At 37.1% G+C, this 20,682-nt stretch overlaps 1 protein-coding gene across 1 annotated transcript in view; it reads left to right on the top strand.

Moving 5' to 3' along the window:
- The first annotated feature begins 845 nt into the window (after positions 1-845).
- The window catches only part of LOC123323018 (WD repeat-containing protein 47), a 186,291-nt gene continuing 166,454 nt past the window's right edge, over positions 846-20,682 (top strand). The window contains exon 1 of the mRNA XM_044911201.1: positions 846-1,110. The gene's annotated coding sequence lies outside the window, so the exon portion shown is untranslated. The remainder of the gene's footprint in view (positions 1,111-20,682) is intronic.

Genomic DNA, 20,682 nt, shown 5'->3' with positions numbered 1-20,682 from the left:
CAACAAACTCTCCATGTTTTCATTTAGATATAATGTTGACGAACAGAACTATTCCCGATTAGGAGATATTGCATTATGTCCATCACATTCTGCAGATAGGACCTTTCTTGTTAGCAAGGCAGACTTATTGTTGTTATAATTATTGTTAAATAAAAAATTAAGTCCTTTATCTGAAGTGTTACTCGATTCCTCCAAGTTGAAATGAAACCACAATTTTGTACATGATGGAAGAAACTCTCTCTTTTGATTTTCTTCATTTTTTTTTTAATAATCCAATATTTGCCTCTAATATTTTGAAGAGCAAAATGAAAAAATCAAAAGTGAAAGTTTCTTCATCATGTTTGCAAACATAGAATAATTATTGGATGCTCTAATGAATAAGAGAAATTCAAATTTCCCGCTATTCGTTTGTTCCCTCGATTCAAGCGCCACCTACTATACAACTCGTCAAAAGTTAGAAAGAGATGGATGATAAGATCGGACATAGATTTTGTTTGAGGTTGACGGTCTCGGTTGTCTCTGGTTGTTACTCAAATGAAAATAAGGTTAGATTTGCTGACACTGACATTTCATAAATCAGCTGATTGTGGGTTACGTATCACAGAACACAAATTATTACGTACCCTCGTAGGACGAAGCGACTGTAAGAAAGAACAAAAACAACATCCAGGTTAATGGATGTTAGGGGACACTTTCGCATTGTGTTTATTGAAACTGTTTTTCGTTTTTACTACATTTATTTCTGAAATAAATACTGATGAAAATGAAGTGATGACTGATGAGAAAGAGTAAGAAAAATGGTAAACAAACACAGAATAACCTTTCCAATAAATCCCAGTTGTCAAAGTTAAAACTGTCAAAATCAAATTGACTAGTTCCGCAATCTTAGTTACTCAAAAAGAAGTGAAAACATTCAAAATTTTCAGTTTTGAATTTGTGAAAGTTATTTAAATTGAGTGTTTTCGAAAAGTGTTCAGTGCTGTTCTGTTTGAAGGTAGACCAATGTTAATAATGTACACCTGAAATCTCGTTTTTCAAGATGCTTTTCTTCTTAATGAAAAAGGGTCAAATATAGTTCCGGCAAAACAGAATCTGAAATTCAAATCATAGGTGAGTGAAGATCGGTTTATTCTATTTCTATTGAGAGATTTCATCTGAGGAACACCCTGATTTCTTTCAATGACGGTGTGAGCATGATAGAATCAAAGCAATATGAAAATATGTGCAATGTTTATATCGAGGTTTATATTCTGTTTTGTATTTGTTTGGACGGATATTTAACTATTATAACGATTGAAAAGATAATACCCATTAGGTACAATTTGATTTATCACAGATTTTCACCTCTCATAATAATAGTGTGATGTGTAGGTTTAAAATAAACTGACAAAAAAGTATATCTAGGAACGTCAAGTCTAGAGTTGTCTCTGGCCAAGTCTGTCTTTTTGTCCTTATGCCCTTCATAATTATTGCAATGAAGTGTTAAATTGAAATTCAAGTTACACAATTGTTATAAAAAATTCTGTGAATGTGTTGAAAAAAGGTGGAATTAATCTTAAAAAGACAAGAATTCTTTTCATGCAAATTCTTCGAACAACTGAAATTTTTCCGAGAATTTTTCCATTCTGACTTTCTTTTTCTCTATTATTGCCTTATTCGCACTCCATTTTTCAAATGGAAACATAATTATATTACATGCTCGATTACATGGTTATAATTTTATGTCACTTCACATTGAATAATAATCAATGCAGTCTTCATTCACCATCAAGTTCTCAAGGGGCCATGGAAAGTATGCAGAGTGCAATCCTCGATTATTAGGACTTACGCTTTGTTTTTCAGCGCCACACTCATAATTTGGGGATGGTATTTTACCCCATTCGAACATGTCTGCACTATTTTGCCTTTTTCATTGGAATCCAAAATATGTTGGAAAATTTCAAAATTCTTATTAGGTACTCCTAAACTCTTTCAAATCTATCCAGAACTAAAAAATACGAGAAAAAATAGTATTTTTCAAAAAAGTCGGCGCCACCTTGACCAGCGATTTTACATTATTTGTATGAACTCATCTCAAAAATATTCTAAAATTCTCATGATCTCACAAATCTCGACAGTGTTTTGGTAACGTATGTTGAAAAAAATTCGTCGTGAATTAGGCTAAGAAAGTTCGAAGGTTGATGTTCCGTGTCAGAACGTGGCGCTTAGCTTATAGGTACCATCACCTTATTTGCAGATTAAAAATAAACTAAGCAGTAAATGAATGGGGACAGCTGAAAAATTGCCTAAGTTTGACTAGTTATTAACTTCTAAATTACTTTGATGTTGATGGATTTTCACCCCGAAATGCAAAGTATTACTCTTCGCCTGTAATGGCACTGATGAGTCAACCAAAACGCACACCATGTTACCTTTGAAGCTGTAGTTCTGGCAAAAATTTTAAAAAATGTTACTTAAAATTCATATTAATCTTTTTCAATCATATTATTATATGTCCCGTATATCCCCTTATGCACGTCAATGCAGTTGATCATTTCTATTATAAGATTTCCTTGATGCAGCTTAAAAGGTGTTATTCGAGGTGTTATTGTTATACAGGTTGTTTCACGAGTAAACGGACGAACGAAAATGGTGAATGAGCCGAGTTCAAAAACATCTCTCATGTGTGTCTTAGATACTCTGTTTCCGATATACAGGGGGTTTTCTAAAATTTCTCAAATTTTCGTTGTAACTATAACCGGTGTGAACCTAGCAGACCGTTTCCAGCAGACCGTTTGACGGAAACACCCGAACGCGGTGACCAGTGGCGTACAGCCAAAATTTTATAACATGGAAACTATTCGCCGGAGCATAACCATATTTGGAATGTAGGATCTCTATATCGATGTGATTAACAACACAAAAAATCAGCGACTCGCATAGGGATCCAGGGGGTGATTCGTCATCCCCTAAATTTCAAAATTTGATAACACGGAAACTATTCGCCGGAGCATAACCATATTTGGTACGTAGTATCGTTGTATCGATGAGATTAACCACACAAAAAATCAGCGACTCGCATAGGGATCCAGGGGGTGATTCGTCATCCCCTAAATTTCAAAATTTTATAACACGGAAACTATTCGCCGTAGCATAACCATATTTGGTTCTTTATATCGATGAGATTAACCACACAAAAAATCACCGACTCGCATAGGGATCCAGGGGGTGATTCGTCATCCCCTAAATTTCAAAATTTTATAACACGGAAACTATTCGCCGGAGCATAACCATATTTGGAATGTAGGATCTTTATATCGATGTGATTAACCACACAAAGAATCAGCGACTCGCATAGGGATCCAGGGGGTGATTCGTCATCCCCTAAATTTCAAAATTTTATAACACGGAAACTATTCGCCGGAGCATAACCATATTTGGTACGTAGGTTCTTTATATCGATGTGATTAACCACAAAAAAAAAATCAGCGACTCGCATAGGGATCCAGGGGGTGATTCGTCATCCTCTAAATTTCAAAATTTTATAACACGGAAACTATTCGCCGGAGCATAACCATATTTGGTACGTAGGTTCTTTATATCGATGAGATTAACCACACAAAAAATCACCGACTCGCATAGGGATCCAGGGGGTGATTCGTCATCCCCTAAATTTCAAAATTTTATAACACGGAAACTATTCGCCGGAGCATAACCATATTTGGAATGTGGGATCTTTATATCGATGTGATCAACCACAAAAAAAATCAGCGACTCGCATAGGGATCCAGGGGGTGATTCGTCATCCCCTAAATTTCAAAATTTGATAACACGGAAACTATTCGCCGGAGCATAACCATATTTGGTACGTAGTATCGTTGTATCGATGAGATCAACCACACAAAAAATCAGCGACTCGCATAGGGATCCAGGGGGTGATTCGTCATCCCCTAAATTTCAAAATTTTATAACACGGAAACTATTCGCCGGAGCAGAACCATATTTGTTACGTAGGATCGTTGTATCGATGAGATTAACCACACAAAAAATCACCGACTCGCATAGGGATCCAGGGGGTGATTCGTCATCCCCTAAATTTCAAAATTTTATAACACGGAAACTATTCGCCGGAGCATAACCATATTTGGAATGTGGGATCTTTATATCGATGTGATCAACCACAAAAAAAATCAGCGACTCGCATAGGGATCCAGGGGGTGATTCGTCATCCCCTAAATTTCAAAATTTGATAACACGGAAACTATTTGCCGGAGCATAACCATATTTGGAATGTGGGATCTTTATATCGATGTGATCAACCACAAAAAAAATCAGCGACTCGCATAGGGATCCTGGGGGTGTTTCGTCATCCCCTATATTTCAAAATTTTATAACACGGAAACTATTCGCCGGAGCATAACCATATTTGGTACGTAGGATCGTTGTATCGATGAGATTAACCACAAAAAAAATCAGCGACTCGCATAGGGATCCAGGGGGTGATTCGTCATCCCCTAAATTTCAAAATTTGATAACACGGAAACTATTCGCCGGAGCATAACCATATTTGGTACGTAGTATCGTTGTATCGATGAGATTAACCACACAAAAAATCAGCGACTCGCATAGGGATCCAGGGGGTGATTCGTCATCCCCTATATTTCAAAATTTTATAACACGGAAACTATTCGCCGGAGCATAACCATATTTGGTACGTAGGTTCTTTATATCGATGAGATTAACCACACAAAAAATCACCGACTCGCATAGGGATCCAGGGGGTGATTCGTCATCCCCTAAATTTCAAAATTTTATAGCACGGAAACTATTCGCCGGAGCATAACCATATTTGGAATGTGGGATCTTTATATCGATGTGATCAACCACAAAAAAAATCAGCGACTCGCTTAGGGATCCAGGGGGTGATTCGTCATCCCCTAAATTTCAAAATTTGATAACACGGAAACTATTCGCCGGAGCATAACCATATTTGGAATGTGGGATCTTTATATCGATGTGATCAACCACAAAAAAAATCAGCGACTCGCATAGGGATCCAGGGGGTGATTCGTCATCCCTTATATTTCGAAATTCGATAACACGGAAACTATTCGCCGGAGCATAACCATATTTCGAACGTAGGTTCTTTATATCGATGTGATTAACCACAAAAAAAATCACCGACTCGCATAGGGATCCAGGGGGTGATTCGTCATCCCCTAAATTTCAAAATTTTATAACACGGAAACTATTCGCCGGAGCATAACCATATTTGGAATGTGGGATCTTTATATCGATGTGATCAACCACAAAAAAAATCAGCGACTCGCATAGGGATCCAGGGGGTGATTCGTCATCCCTTATATTTCGAAATTCGATAACACGGAAACTATTCGCCGGAGCATAACCATATTTCGAACGTAGGTTCTTTATATCGATGTGATTAACCACAAAAAAAAAATCAGCGACTCGCATAGGGATCCAGAGGTGATTCGTCATCCCTTATATTTCGGAATTCGCCATCATCATCATCAACCCTGGATCCCTATGCGAGTCGCTGATTTTGCTGATTTTTTGTGTGGTTAATCTCATCGATACAACGATCCTACGTACCAAATATGGTTATGCTCCGGCGAATAGTTTCCGTGTTATAAAATTTTGAAATTTAGGGGATGACGAAACACCCCCTGGATCCCTATGCGAGTAGCTGATTTTTTTTGTGGTTAATCACATCGATATAAAGAACCTACGTTCGAAATATGGTTATGCTCCGGCGAATAGTTTCCGTGTTATCGTATTTCGAAATATAAGGGATGACGAATCACCCCCTGGATCCCTATGCGAGTCGCTGATTTTTTGTGTGATTAATCTCATCGATACAACGATCCTACGTAACAAATATGGTTATGCTCCGGCGAATAGTTTCCGTGTTATCGAATTTCGAAATATAAGGGATGACGAATCACCCCCTGGATCCCTATGCGAGTCGCTGATTTTTTGTGTGATTAATCTCATCGATACAACGATCCTACGTAACAAATATGGTTATGCTCCGGCGAATAGTTTCCGTGTTATAAAATTTTGAAATTTAGGGGATGACGAAACACCCCCTGGATCCCTATGCGAGTCGCTGATTTTTTTTGTGGTTAATCACATCGATATAAAGAACCTACGTTCCAAATATGGTTATGCTCCGGCGAATAGTTTCCGTGTTATAAAATTTTGAAATTTAGGGGATGACGAATCACCCCCTGGATCCCTATGCGAGTCGCTGATTTTTTGTGTGGTTAATCTCATCGATACAACGATACTACGTACCAAATATGGTTATGCTTCGGCGAATAGTTTCCATGTTATCAAATTTTGAAATTTAGGGGATGACGAATCACCCCCTGGATCCCTATGCGAGTCGCTGATTCTTTGTGTTGTTAATCTCATCGATACAACGATCCTACGTACCAAATATGGTTATGCTCCGGCGAATAGTTTCCGTGTTATCAAATTCTGAAATTTAGGGGATGACGAATCACCTCCTGGATCCCTATGCGAGTCGCTGATTTTTTTTGTGGTTGATCACATCGATATAAAGATCCCACATTCCAAATATGGTTATGCTCCGGCGAATAGTTTCCGTGTTATCAAATTCTGAAATTTAGGGGATGACGAATCACCTCCTGGATCCCTATGCGAGTCGCTGATTTTTTTGTGGTTGATCACATCGATATAAAGATCCCACATTCCAAATATGGTTATGCTCCGGCGAATAGTTTCCGTGTTATAAAATTTTGAAATTTAGGGGATGACGAATCACCCCCTGGATCCCTATGCGAGTCGTTGATTCTTTGTGTGGTTAATCACATCGATATAAAGATCCTACATTCCAAATATGGTTATGCTCCGGCGAATAGTTTCCGTGTTATAAAATTTTGAAATTTAGGGGATGACGAAACACCCCCTGGATCCCTATGCGAGTCGCTGATTTTTTTTTGTGGTTAATCACATCGATATAGAGATCCTACATTCCAAATATGGTTATGCTCCGGCGAATAGTTTCCGTGTTATAAAATTTTGAAATTTAGGGGATGACGAATCACCCCCTGGATCCCTATGCGAGTCGCTGATTTTTTTTGTGGTTAATCACATCGATATAAAGAACCTACGTTCCAAATATGGTTATGCTCCGGCGAATAGTTTCCGTGTTATCGAATTTCGAAATATAAGGGATGACGAATCACCCCCTGGATCCCTATGCTAGTCGCTGATTTTTTTTGTGGTTAATCACATCGATATAAAGAACCTACGTTCGAAATATGGTTATGCTCCGGCGAATAGTTTCCGTGTTATCGAATTTCGAAATATAAGGGATGACGAATCACCCCCTGGATCCCTATGCGAGTCGCTGATTTTTTGTATGATTAATCTCATCGATACAACGATCCTACGTAACAAATATGGTTATGCTCCGGCGAATAGTTTCTGTCTTATAAAATTTTGAAATTTAGGGGATGACGAATCACCCCCTGGATCCCTATGCGAGTCGCTGATTTTTTGTGTGGTTAATCACATCGATATAAAGATCCTACATTCCAAATATGGTTATGCTCCGGCGAATAGTTTCCATGTTATAAAATTTTGGCTGTACGCCACTGGTCACCGCGTTCGGCTGTTTCCGTCAAACGGTCTGCTGGAAACGGTCTGCTAGGTTCACACCGGTGTAACTATAACTCCTGATATTTTAGATCGATTCGAATGAAAATTTATTATCAGGTTGGAGTTGTTAGTTTCAATGAAACAAAACATTAAAATTTGACAAAACTCAGGACCGGACTCATTGAGTCTATATTCAAATTCAAACTCATTAAAAACACCCTGTATGTAGTTTTTCATCATAATTTTAATTTTAATTATTTGCATGTACGATTGTTTCAAATTCAATGAATCGGTGGTATGCCCCATCCGTGGATTATTTTAAATGAATAATTGTTTTGTGGTCAAACGCCTCTTGAAAAAACAGCCCTGCATTAAAATGGATTTGGAAATGTTCAACTTACTTTTTAGTTGTCGAAATATGGCTTGCTTTTGTTTTTGATATTTATAGCTCATCTGGTTATTCAGAATTATCATGGTGGAAATAAAAAAATACGCTATCATGAAAAAAATACTTATAATTTGATTTCCTCAGTATGGATCGCTTTTTCTGGACAACTTGAATCTCAAGAACTTTCCGGATTCATTCTCACCTCATTCGCCTTTTTAGTGGGGATTATAAATGAAAATTCGAATATGATAAACGTTTCTTTGAATTCTTCATTGCTTCCATTATTGCCCATATTGGATCTATGAAGATTAAGGTCTTATTCGAGTCTTATTACTCTTCGCTCGACTCTTTGTTATTGAAACATTGATCATATTCATGCACAGAAAAAAGGATTTATCAGTATTTCAGGTCCCTTTATCAAGTAAAGTAGTTAAAAAGTTTCAGAATGCCTCAAAAGTTTACTGATAGCATTGAGTATTAAAAATTGAGCTTAATACTCAATGCTAATAGAGAATATGCCTCGGAATATGTAGACGGATGGATTGGAAGAGGATAGGACCCCCAACATTGGCCTACTTGATCACCTGATCTGACAACCCTCCATTTCTTTCTTTGGGGTTATTTGAAGACCAAGTTCTATGAAACAGATATCCTGACAATGGAGTGAATTAGATCGAATAATAGCTGCTTGCGACGAAATTCGTGATAAATGTAATGTAATAGAACGAGCAGTTATGAGCCTCATAAAGAGGACCAAAAAGTGTATAAAATGTGGAGAAAATCATTTTGATTGACAGAATCAGTTATCCACAGAAAGAAGATTCATTCTGAAGATCAAGTTTCAATTATAAGTTTCAAGATAGCGTTGTTCTTTCCATATTTGTGTATTATCAATAAAGGCTGATTCATGCTAGACCGTGTCGGGTCCGAACCGGGACCCGACGGTAAAAGAATTATATGAGCAATTTCAATTGACCCATCCACACTACACCGGTTGGGACACGTGCCGTGCCCGTGTTTTCAGAGTGGCGACCCGGTTGCAACGGCCCGGAGTCGGTCCCGGCCCGGCTCCGACACGGTCTAGCATGAATTATCCTTTACACAACATTTTATCATTGTAAATGACAATTTTGAATGACCGAATATGGTATAATTGTTGAATGCGTTCAACAGAATATTTGTTGAGAAAAAATTGCTGTTGAAAATTTCTAAATCCATTTTCTTGAAGTGCTCTATTCCTCAGAGGCGTCTGACCACAAAACATTATAAAACATGATCCACAGGTGAGGCAACCCAATGATTCATTTATTTCGAGACAGTCATACATGCAGATAACGAAAATGTTGAAATTATGATGAAAAACTATATACAGGGTGTTTTTCATGAGTTTGAAATAAAATGAAGCCCCACTGAAACCGGTCCTGATTTTTTTCGAATTTAAATATTCTGTTTCATTGAAACTAACAACTTCAAATATAAATTTTCAGTCGAATCGATCGAGAATTTCAGGAGTTATAGCTTAACGAAAATTTGAGAAATTTCAGAACACCCTCTGCTCGACCCTCTGTATATTGGAAACGGAATACCTAAGACACACATATGAGGTGTTTTTCAACTCAGCTCAATGCCCTTTATTAACGGTTTTCATCTGTCTCGTGGAACACCCTGTATGAAAAAGGCGAATTTTACGAGAAAAGCAGAATTTCATAAAATTTTGGTATTTCTAAAGCAACGCAATGTATCGATAAAAAGACAAAAATATTGGGAGATAATGACCTAACAATCCACCCACCATAAAAAATCTTTATAAGGCCCTCTATATTTCTAAATTCTTAGCCAAAAAACTTGAATTTTTCGCTTCTTTGTGTTCACACCCTATATATACAAGAAGAAGAGCTTGAAAGAAAAATACCCTGCGCCTAAAGATTAAGGATGGTGCTTCACATCATTAGCGAAAAATCTAATATCGGCGAAAAATTTCCGAAGTTATAGCTAGAATTTCAATAAAATAAGGTGATTTCATGAAATTACGTTATTTCCATAGCAACGCATTGTATCCGTTGTCCCAACGTGTCCCAAGATGTTGACCTACCAATCTGCCCAGCGCCAAAAATAACTTTGTAGAGCCTTCTACTATTCCCAAATTCTGAGCCAAAAAATGGAAATTTTTGGCTGTCCCGCATGTACAAGGTGCTGTACATCAAGGTTGAGCATTGAAAAAAAATACTTTGCGTCAGTGGAATATATACAAAGGACAATACCTCGGACAATACTTTGCATCTCGAAATAAAAATCCAGCATCACCAAAGTAATGTTAATGAAGTTATAGCTTGTCAAACTTTAGGGGTCTCACTTCATTTGCTGCTTAGTTTGTATAAAAATTTCAGCAACAAATCTATGAGTGATTAAGATATGAAAATTTTTCAAGAAGAATTCCAAGAAGATACTCGCTAACTGCAGTGTTTTATCCGAGGTTTTATCACATTTGAAAGAAAACCACAAAATGTTATACAGCAGCACAGAATAATATTATAATATATCAGTTTTCTGAATTCCATAGCTTACTTGATGACGAATTTATTTGAACGCACGTTAGAATTCGGTACACTCTGTATTTTTTACTCAAATGGACATCTCAAATGGTTCACAACGGTTGTGAACCACTCTACGAACAAGCCTATAAGATTATGAATTGCATATCCCTATGGGATGGGAAATATTTCAATGAAAATCTGCTAAAAACTCTTGGCTCGACTCTTGGTAACCTATGAAGAAGTTTGATAGAATGAATAGATGACAACAACAACTACAACAAATCTCTTTATTTCAAATCTATCTACAGCAAATACTTAGGCTATATGAAATGAAACGGTGTCACAATACATAAATTGAGATATAAACTCTGAAATGGAATATGGTTACAATTCTAATAAGTATTTAAATTCCTTGATGGCCTTCAATGATGATTATTCGTTGTATGTTAAATTTAATTTGGAAGAATATCTATAAATTTGCTTTAGCAGTTTTCTGGTGTAGATCGGTGAAATCATCACGAATTTCTTTAACTGAGTAAGTCCAAGAGTGTTTCTTCAGAGAGTTATTCAGCTGTTCAGCTACCATTGTTTGGCTGCTGCCTATATTGGTATTTTCCAAGCCACAAAAAGGCTCCGACCCAGGAGGTGTTAACCTCGATGCTCTTTTTGCAAGTTCATCGTCTTTTTCATTTCCTTCAACACCACAATGCCCTGGTACCCAAGGTAGAGTCACTTTATGGCCTCTGGCGAGTTGCTTTATGGTATTACGGCACTCCCATGTCAGCAGAGATCCCCGATAGTTTGATTCCAGAGACCCCAGCGTGGCCTGGCTGTTCATGGTGATTTAGATATGCGCCCTTTTTAAGACACTCCTGAGCGCATATATACAGTGTATCATCATATCATTTTCTATTATCATATATTTTCCTCTATCTTTTATAGTTTACCCAGCATCGGCCATGAAAGCCCGAAATCAACAGCTTCATGTACTATTTATTTAGAATCGATATTTGTCGTCATCTACTCTACTCATTACATGGGAATAATGCTCGGAATAATGTAACACGAAAACCTAATCTGAAATTCTCTACACTACCTTTAATAAAATTCCGAGTAAAATTCTCATCAAAATCGGACATCTGGTTCCGGAGTTATGGAAAGACAAACATACAAACACACTAAGAAACATGTGGACGTTCACAATCCTGTAAGGATTATTATTTTTTGTGTGCTTCCAGTAAGGATGCCTTCTAACATAATGAAATGATGTGATGCGATTTCTATGGCAATGTCTGAAATCGAAATGTGCCAAGAATCGGCACACGGCACGGCCAATCTTATAGTTATTAGAATATTTCCATATATGAATATTTATCATTTGGTATTTATTTAATTTGAACTCAACCCGAAGCGACGACCAGAACACGAATGAAAATTAATAATCTGTTAATTTTTCACGGTGAACTTCATGTGATGCATTACTGCGTCTGGGTGTTGTTCTAGGACACGGTCAATATCCTCTTGATGTCTTACAGAAGTTCTGAAACATGTCCGAAATGAAAAAGGTTGTGTCTATTCCTATACAGAATGGGCAATTGATAACGATACAGCAGACCTGTAGTTCGACGGAACCGAAGACGTGCTATATTTTTATTTGCAATTTGTAAGAAATTTAAAATTATGGACAACAAAAAGAGTTTTGAATAGGACACAAAACTATATGGTGATCTGTTATATTTCAAAGGTGTTATTTCTATGCAATACACTGTTTCGAATCGATAAACTTATATAAATGTGTACAATTTATATCAGAAATTAATTATGAACAAATCATACAGGGTGACAATTTAAAAATTTGCCAGGCCAATTAGGTCGTGACAAGGATGTTTTCAGAGAAAATGACGGAACAGGTCAATTTTTATTCGGAGGGGGAATTGAGAAGAATTGTAAGCCGAAATCTCCTCAATCCTAGGTATAGGGTCTATTACCCCTAAATTCTTAATTGGGAATAGGGGGTGAGATTTACCTCAATTGAAAGATCATTTGTCTATTAAGAATTTGGGGGTTACAACCCCTACACCTAAGATTGAGGAGATTTTGGCTTACAATTCTGCTCGAACATGTTCTCCTCCGAATAAAAATTGACCAAACATTCTTGTTGAGACATAATTGGCCTGGCAAGTTTTCAAATTGTCAGTCCCTGTAACTACTTCAAGGACTCAATAAAAATTTGCAAACCATGATATTGAAAGGTCTATCAAGTTAGCCCGGAAGTTGTGGCATTTCGAAAAGAAAATTTTTCCGATGAAAGTGCTAGCAAAATGCTGGCGAATGCTGAAGAAAAAACTGAAAAATCTCATATAGATTTGGAAAAATTGGAAATTGAATTTTCCGGGCCAACTTATGTGCAGCCCGGAAAACCCAGCATTTTTCATCGATATTTCGAAAATAGTAAATGCTAGCAAAATGCTGGCGAATGCTGAAGAAAAAACTGAAAAATCTCATATAGATTTGGAAAAATTGGAAATTGAATTTTCCGGGCCAACTTATGTGCAGCCCGGAAAACCCAGCATTTTTCATCGATATTTCGAAAATAGTAAATGCTAGCAAAATGCTGGCGAATGCTGAAGAAAAAACTGAAAAATCACATATAGATTTGGAAAAATTGAGGTTTGAATTTTCCGGGCCAACTTATGTGCAGCCCGGAAAACTCAGCATTTTTCATCGATATTTCGAAAATATTGAATGCTAGCGAAATGCTGGCGAATGCTGAAGAAAAAACTGAAAAATCTCATATAGATTTGGAAAAATTGAAGTTTGAATTTTTCGGGCCAACTTATGTGCAGCCCGGAAAACCCAGCATTTTTCATCGGTATTTCGAAAATACTAGTGCTAGCGAAATACTGGCGAATGCTGAAGAAAAAACTGAAAAATCTCATATAGATTTGTGAAAAATGGACATTGAATTTTTCGGTCCAACTTATATGTAGCCCAGAAAAGCCAGCTTTTTCCAGCGATATTTTGAAAAAATGAAATGCTAGCGAAGAAAAAAAGTGCTGTCAAATGCTGAAGAAAAAACTGAAAAATTTCATATGGGTTTGGAAAAATTGGAAATTGAATTTTCTTGGCCCCCTTATGTGCACCACGTAAAAGTCAGCAATTTTCATTTCAGTACCACTAGAAAAATGGGTGATTAAATTGGTCAGGGCACGTTGTTCGAAAAACAACCAATTTGATGAAAAGCTTTATTCTTCCAGCAGTAAGACAATCCCTCCTTTAGTTATTAGTTGGCCGTGACTAAACGAAATGATTCATTCATTCTTCCGCTATTGATGTTAACTCCAAAATATGACATTTTTAGTCATCGAACAATATAGCATATGTGAGGAGTTCAGAGCTGAAGTGAACCAAGTCCATTCAGGCTAATTTTGAGATGAATGGCTTAGAAGTTGTTTATCACCCATTAATTCAAAAGTGACTTCTTTATTTATTATTATTCTTTATGTAAGCATATGCTTACATTCCCACATTTTAAAATTTAAAGAAGTCACATTTGAATTAATGGGTGATAAACAACTTCAAAGCCATTCATCTCAAAATTAGGCTGAATGGACTTGGTTCACTCTGAACCCCTCATGTATGAGTTCTTACAGAGGCTTTGTTTTGGTTCGCACTTTAGGCGGTTCCGAATCGGTTCAAAGTAGTGGAGCAGCAATGCTATGGGAAGCTACACACATGCTACGCGCGAGCTTACGCTGAATAAATAAATGTGCGACTGTTTTTGTTTTGAACCGTTCTGGAACCATCCTAAAAGCGAACCAAAACAGGCCTAGAGGTTAGTGTAACAGGGTACCATACAATTGGGCGTATGATACTAGAGCTTAGGGAACAACCTCCGTAAAAAACCGTGTCTCCCCGTTAATAGTGTAGTGATGACACTGATGACAGATTGGTTCACAGAACAAGCTTTTAATACTGAAGGTTTTCTTTCCATTGATATAAAAATTTCTCACAAAATACCTCCATTGTATATTCAATGATGATTTCTAAATATAGTAGCAAAGATTATACTATACTATAATCTTTGTTTAGTAGATTGTCACACACCTTTTCACTATGCACTAGTTGCTTCACTATATTCTCTTTCCATCTCGAAATTCTGCTGAAACAAAAAACCAGGGCAGAAAGAAAATGTTAATAATACAGCCTTCATCAAACTGATTCGAAGACTTGATCATAACTGAGAAAAAAATAATCAGTCATAGGTACATAACTTGTTCCCCAATTTCCCTGTGAAGAATATCATTTCTGCGTCAAAAACCTTCTGTTGTCGTCGTTAGAAATCCATTCAGTACAGTTATTAATAATATTCCCAATGTAACATATTCATACTGATGATTTAAATATATCCAAGAATTTTTTCTCATTCTTCAATATAGGTATGTACCTACATATATTTATTCTTGGATTATCATATGCCCCATAACTTGTGTGAACTCAACAGTTTATCAGTTATTCGCATTCTCATGAAAAAAGTAAAAACCAAGGGGACTATTTTGCTGATATTTCGACAGGGGAGGTTTCTTTCCGAAAAAATCATTTCGATGTCGACCAAGATGTATTATTGAAACTCTGCTTATTGTCTGAACTGGGTATCCACTTGTTCATGATAACATCATCAAGTTGGACAAATCGAATTCATCACAAGTCAATATTTTGAAATTCCAGTTTCATTTTTGATTTTTCACTGCTGAAAAGGAGGAAATTTTTCGTAGAAGAATCCTTCACTTTTAATGAAAACGAACTTTAAGAGGCATCGAGGCAGAATTCAATATACGAGAACAATGAAATTGCGAACTGCGAATTTCCGAAGTCCGGAAATCACAGCAATGGTCTGAAATTAGGTAGGTGTTTTTTTATAACATTTTCTACGGTTTTCGGATATCACACACTTTTCACATAATTAATACTATAACGTTGATAAAAAATGATCACCGAATCGTATCAAATTTTTTGTCACGTTGAAGTGTCTGGGGAGGGTATGGGAAATTTGAAATGGCGAGCGCCGAAGGCGCGTGGCCGGGTAGAGCGGTATATGGAACGCTAGAGTAAGAATCGAGCTTTCCGAAAATGCCTAGATCGTATTTTTACCCCGTCTAGAAGTGTCCGAAAATTGCGTGAGAAAATCGCGAAATTCACGATTTTCGCAAAAAGATACCAAAATGATTTGATCAGCTTGAGAGATCCGCGGTAGCTCGAGAGCCGGGATGGGTGTCGAACTAAGCTCGAAGAACCCGAAATTAAAATAGGCCTGTTTTTTTTCCCGGAGCCCGAACGATATCACCTAAAAAAGCGTAAGAATTTTGAAAATTTTTGACGTCTATTAAAAATCGAGTGACATTCCACAAAATTAAATTATTTTCTATTGATTATCAGAGAAAATTAAGTGAAAGTGCACTTTGACAATCGATGTCAGAGTGTGATTTGAAGGTTAACGTCAGTTTTGACGGCTTGGCAGCGATCACAGAACGAGGTGCCTTAAATCGATCGGGCTTTTAAAAAACGTTTTTGGCCTAGATATTTATAAAAGGCGAATCGAGCGAGGGCCGAAGGCCCGAGCTACGAACAAAAGGCGTATCGCGAGGGCCGTAGGCCCGAGCTACGGACGAAAGGCGAATCTGCCAGTAAAGGTGAATCTACCTACAAGGTGGATCTCCTGGCTATACTAGTAATAATAACTCTAATAATTCCACTCTCTGACCGGGAGATTCTTTTGGAACAGGTCCGGTCTTCCAAGTGATGATTCAATCGTTCTTCAGGTGTTCGAGCAACGCTACAGGACCCTAATGTTGGGGAATCATCTCCCGTAGATGTACGGTTATTATACATTGAAAAATAATTAAAAAAATCAGGAGCAAATTAGAAAACTTCTGACATAATAAAGGGTGGTCCATCTAGTGTTTGGAATTTGAACTACCGATTATTTGACTTTATAAACGTCAACTATTCTTTTTGACGTGACTAATATTTAGTTGAAAGTTTGAAGTTTACGAAATGGGAGGCTATTCGCATGAAGAAAGTTGGGAAATATTAAAAACTTATTTCCAAAGTGGTGAGTCTTTTACTCAAACTGTGAGAAATTTAAGAAAAAAATTCGACAAAAAAAATGTTCCAAAAACCTAATTTGTGGATCAATTTGTGAAAAGTGTTCGTGAAACCGGAATGTTGGTGGATAAACCAACACGTGTACGTACACGTCCGGTCCGTTCAACCGAAAATATTGCTGCTGTGGCTGAAAGTGTGCGTGAACAACCATCAACATCAGTTTGCCATCGTTCTCAACAATTGGACATTTCACGCACTTCTTTGATACGAATTTTGCGTAAAGATCTTGCCATGAAGCCGTATAAAGTTCAATTGGTGCAACAGCTAAAGCCAAATGACCATCCGAGTCGTCTACGGTTCGCAAATTGGGCGGAAAATTGTTTGGCGGAGGATAACGAATTTTATCGAAAAAAAGTCTTTTCGGACGAAGCTCATTTACACCTCGGTGGTTATGTTAATAAGCAAAATTGTCGCATCTGGGGCACAGAAAACCCGCACGTCGTCATAGAGAAGCCAATGCACCCACAACGAGTGACTGTTTGGTGCGGACTTTGGTCTGGCGGCATCATCGGTCCATTTTTCTTTGAAAATGAAGCAGAAATCGCCGTAACCGTCAATGCCGAGCGCTACCGCGCAATGTTGAACGATTGGTTCTTTCAAGAAATTGAAGCTGACGACTTGGACGATGTTTGGTTTCAACAGGACGGTGCAACGAGCCATACAGCACACGCCACAATCGATGTTTTACGCCGCATTTTCGGAAATCGAATAATCAGCAGAAATGCTGATGTGAATTGGCCACCAAGAAGCTGCGATCTGACGCCATTGGATTATTATCTTTGGGGAGCGGTGAAAGATAAGTGTTACGCCAACAATCCAGAAACAATTCAAGACCTCAAGACCGAAATTCAAGCTGCTATTGGTGAAATAGAGCTCAAACAATCGAAAATGCATTAAAAAATTGGGTGGAACGAATAGGCTACTGCCAAGTCAGCCGTGGTGGTCATTTGGCCGAAATTATTTTTCATAAATAAATGTCATGAACCAACCTTTTAAATAAATGTTCAACCATTGAAAAATATTGAGCAGTTTTTTTTTTATAGCAAAATTAAATTCCAATTTTTAAATGGGCCACCCTTTATATCGAGTATATGGTATTTTCACTTTAAGGCGCAGTTCTCACTTAAGGAACCCTCTTCTCTTCTGTAGAATTGACAGCAAGAATGAAAAATATTCCGATTTGAAAAGCTCGAGTACAAGCAAGCAGTGTTATTATACTACCATCCTAATATTTACCTTTGTCACCAATTTTTCTGGGAAAATGACTGCCCTAGTTTATGAATTAAGATTTAAACTTATGAGAGCAGTTCAAGAAGAACAAAGTTTACCCAATAATTTGAAGGTAATATCGTGTGTCACGACCCTTACAGAACTGCTAACAAATCTTATGATAACCAATTTTTCACCTTGGTGTAAAACTGATAGGGTTTTCTGTCATGTTTGTAACTATGAAGAAAGAATTCGTACAGCTTCTATACCAGTCAGTGGTTAGGATGATATCGAAAAAAGTGTTCCAACTTCCCTTTCGAACAGAAAAATATTTTGCCATAAATGTAGGAGGATGTCGAGAGAAGTAGGATATACGATCAATGATTTTTTTCTATGCATTGAATGGACAGATGAAAAGGGATTAGATCAATGTTGTAAATTGTCGGAAGTTAGAAGTTGCATTTCTCTTTTTCAAAGAACTTACAATTTGAGAGGCATAATAGAAATAATTGGGGGCGACCAGGATTCTACAGGACATTTTCTGCAAAAAGATTACACAAATCTATATGAGATTTTTCAGTTTTTTTTCAACATTCCCCAGCATTTCGCTAGCATTTTTAATTTTGGAAATATGCTGGGTTTTCCGAACTGCACATAAGTTGGCTCGGAAAATTCAAATTTCAATTTTTCCAAATCTATATGAGATTTTTCAGTTTTTTTATTCGGCATTTGCCAGCATTTCACTAGCATTTACTATTTCCGAAATATCGATGAAAAATGCTGGGTTTTCCGGGCTGCACATAAGTTGGCCCGAAAAATTCAAACTTCAATTTTTCCAAATCTATATGAGATTTTTCAGTTTTTTCTTCAGCATTCGCCAGCATTTCGCTAGCATTTAATATTTTCGAAATATCGATGAAAAATGCTGGGTTTTCCGGGCTGCACATAAGTTGGCCCGGAAAAATCAATTTTCAATTTTTCCGAATCTATATGAGATTTTTCAGTTTTTTCTTCAGCATTCGCCAGCACTTTCCTAGCATTTTCATTGGAAAAATTTTCTTTCCGAAATGCCACAACTTCCGGGCTAACTTGATAGACCTGATATTGAAGTAGAGGGACAAGTGATATTTCAATTGAGGTAAATTTCACCCCCTATTCCCTATTAAGAATTTAGGGTTGATCGAGGGGGTGATAGCCGCTACACCTAGGGTTGAGGAGATATCGGCTCACAATTCTGTTCAAAATATGTCCCCCTCCGAAAAAAATTAACCTGTTCCGGCATTTTCTCTGAAAACATCCTGGTCGAGACATAATTGGCTGGCAAGTTTTCAAATTGTCAGCCCCTGTAACTACTGCAAGGAGTCAATAAAAATTTGCAAACCATAGTATTCCTATAGCTGGTCAAATGATCTTTCAATTGAGGTACAGTTCACCCCCTATTCCTTATTGAGAATTTAGGGGTGATAGCTCCTACACCTAGGGTTGTATAGATTTCGGCTTACAATTCAGCTCAAAATATGAATAGAATAGAAATTGACCTGTTCCGGCATTTTCTCTGAAATCATCCTTGTCCTAATATAATTGGACTGGCAAGATTTCAAATTGTCACCCTGTACATTCATAGCATATACATTTCAGTCCTTTACATATTACATACAGAATTTGACAAATTGTTCATTTCATATGGTGTAGTCAGTAGTGTTTGCTCAAGTCATTGTCCTTACGCCGTGAAAATTTCATTCACTTCGGAATACTGAAAATAAAAATTTAATGCTTACAATTCGATTTTCCTTAGTAAAGTAAAGAACCTTATTTCGGAAAATCCGTTTTATTTGATCCAAAGGTCTTTACCGTGCAAGAATTTTCGAACGATATTTTGAAGTTTCCACCAAAATATTAGACAAAAAAATTTAATGATCAGCAACAAGAAGGAGCTAGATAAACAAAAAATCGGTACGAGAGTCAAAACGTTCAAAACCTCTTTGATCAAAATAACCATCTGAAATCTTACAAAATTTCATGTTTCTGCAAATGTCCCTCAATTTGCAATCTTAGGGTCTTAGTAACACGTTTTAAACACAGATTGCGTTCAGATCACTTTAGTTGCTTCGTCTCCCATCTTTCTTTTCTTTAATCTTTGCTTGGCAAATAAGTGTTGCAGTGATACAATTTTGACATTTATTAAATTCATGGTAGCTTCGGAAATGCATGTTGTTTTATTATTTCTGTTCGACTTATTTTCTCGTGAAATAGTCATGTCGAATACCACTTGAGATGAAATTTAAGCAGGTAGAATTTCTCCCTTGTATAATATATGAAAGTTTGTTGCGTTTCGGCAATTTTGCTCATGACATTTTTTGCACTCTCGCCGAACGGCTCGTGATATTGATACATACAGCGTGCCAAAAAAGTAACGTAACTCGTCAATAATTCTTGTACGTTGAATTATTAAGGAGAATCCTGGTACCCGTAGTCGTAGTGGATCGTAGTTCAGCCATCTTGAATATTCTATAGGTATAGGAAATTTTTGGTGAAATGGCTTATTTTGATGACTTCTACCTTCTGTCAAAAAAAGCCTCACCTTTGAAAACACCCTGTATTCATGTCGTATCTCTTCGTATGAAGGATGAAGGTGATGGATGTATCTTGGTACGTATTTTAGAAAAGTTCAGTTATGATAATTTATAGAGTGCGAAACGTCGGATTTCAAATTTGACGCCATCTTGTAGGGGGGGACAGAATGGCCAAGATAAACTT

This window comes from Coccinella septempunctata, chromosome 1 (assembly GCF_907165205.1).
Source record: "Coccinella septempunctata chromosome 1, icCocSept1.1, whole genome shotgun sequence".
Lineage (NCBI taxonomy): Eukaryota > Metazoa > Arthropoda > Insecta > Coleoptera > Coccinellidae > Coccinella > Coccinella septempunctata.
This window is presented reverse-complemented; position numbering and strand designations above follow the sequence as displayed.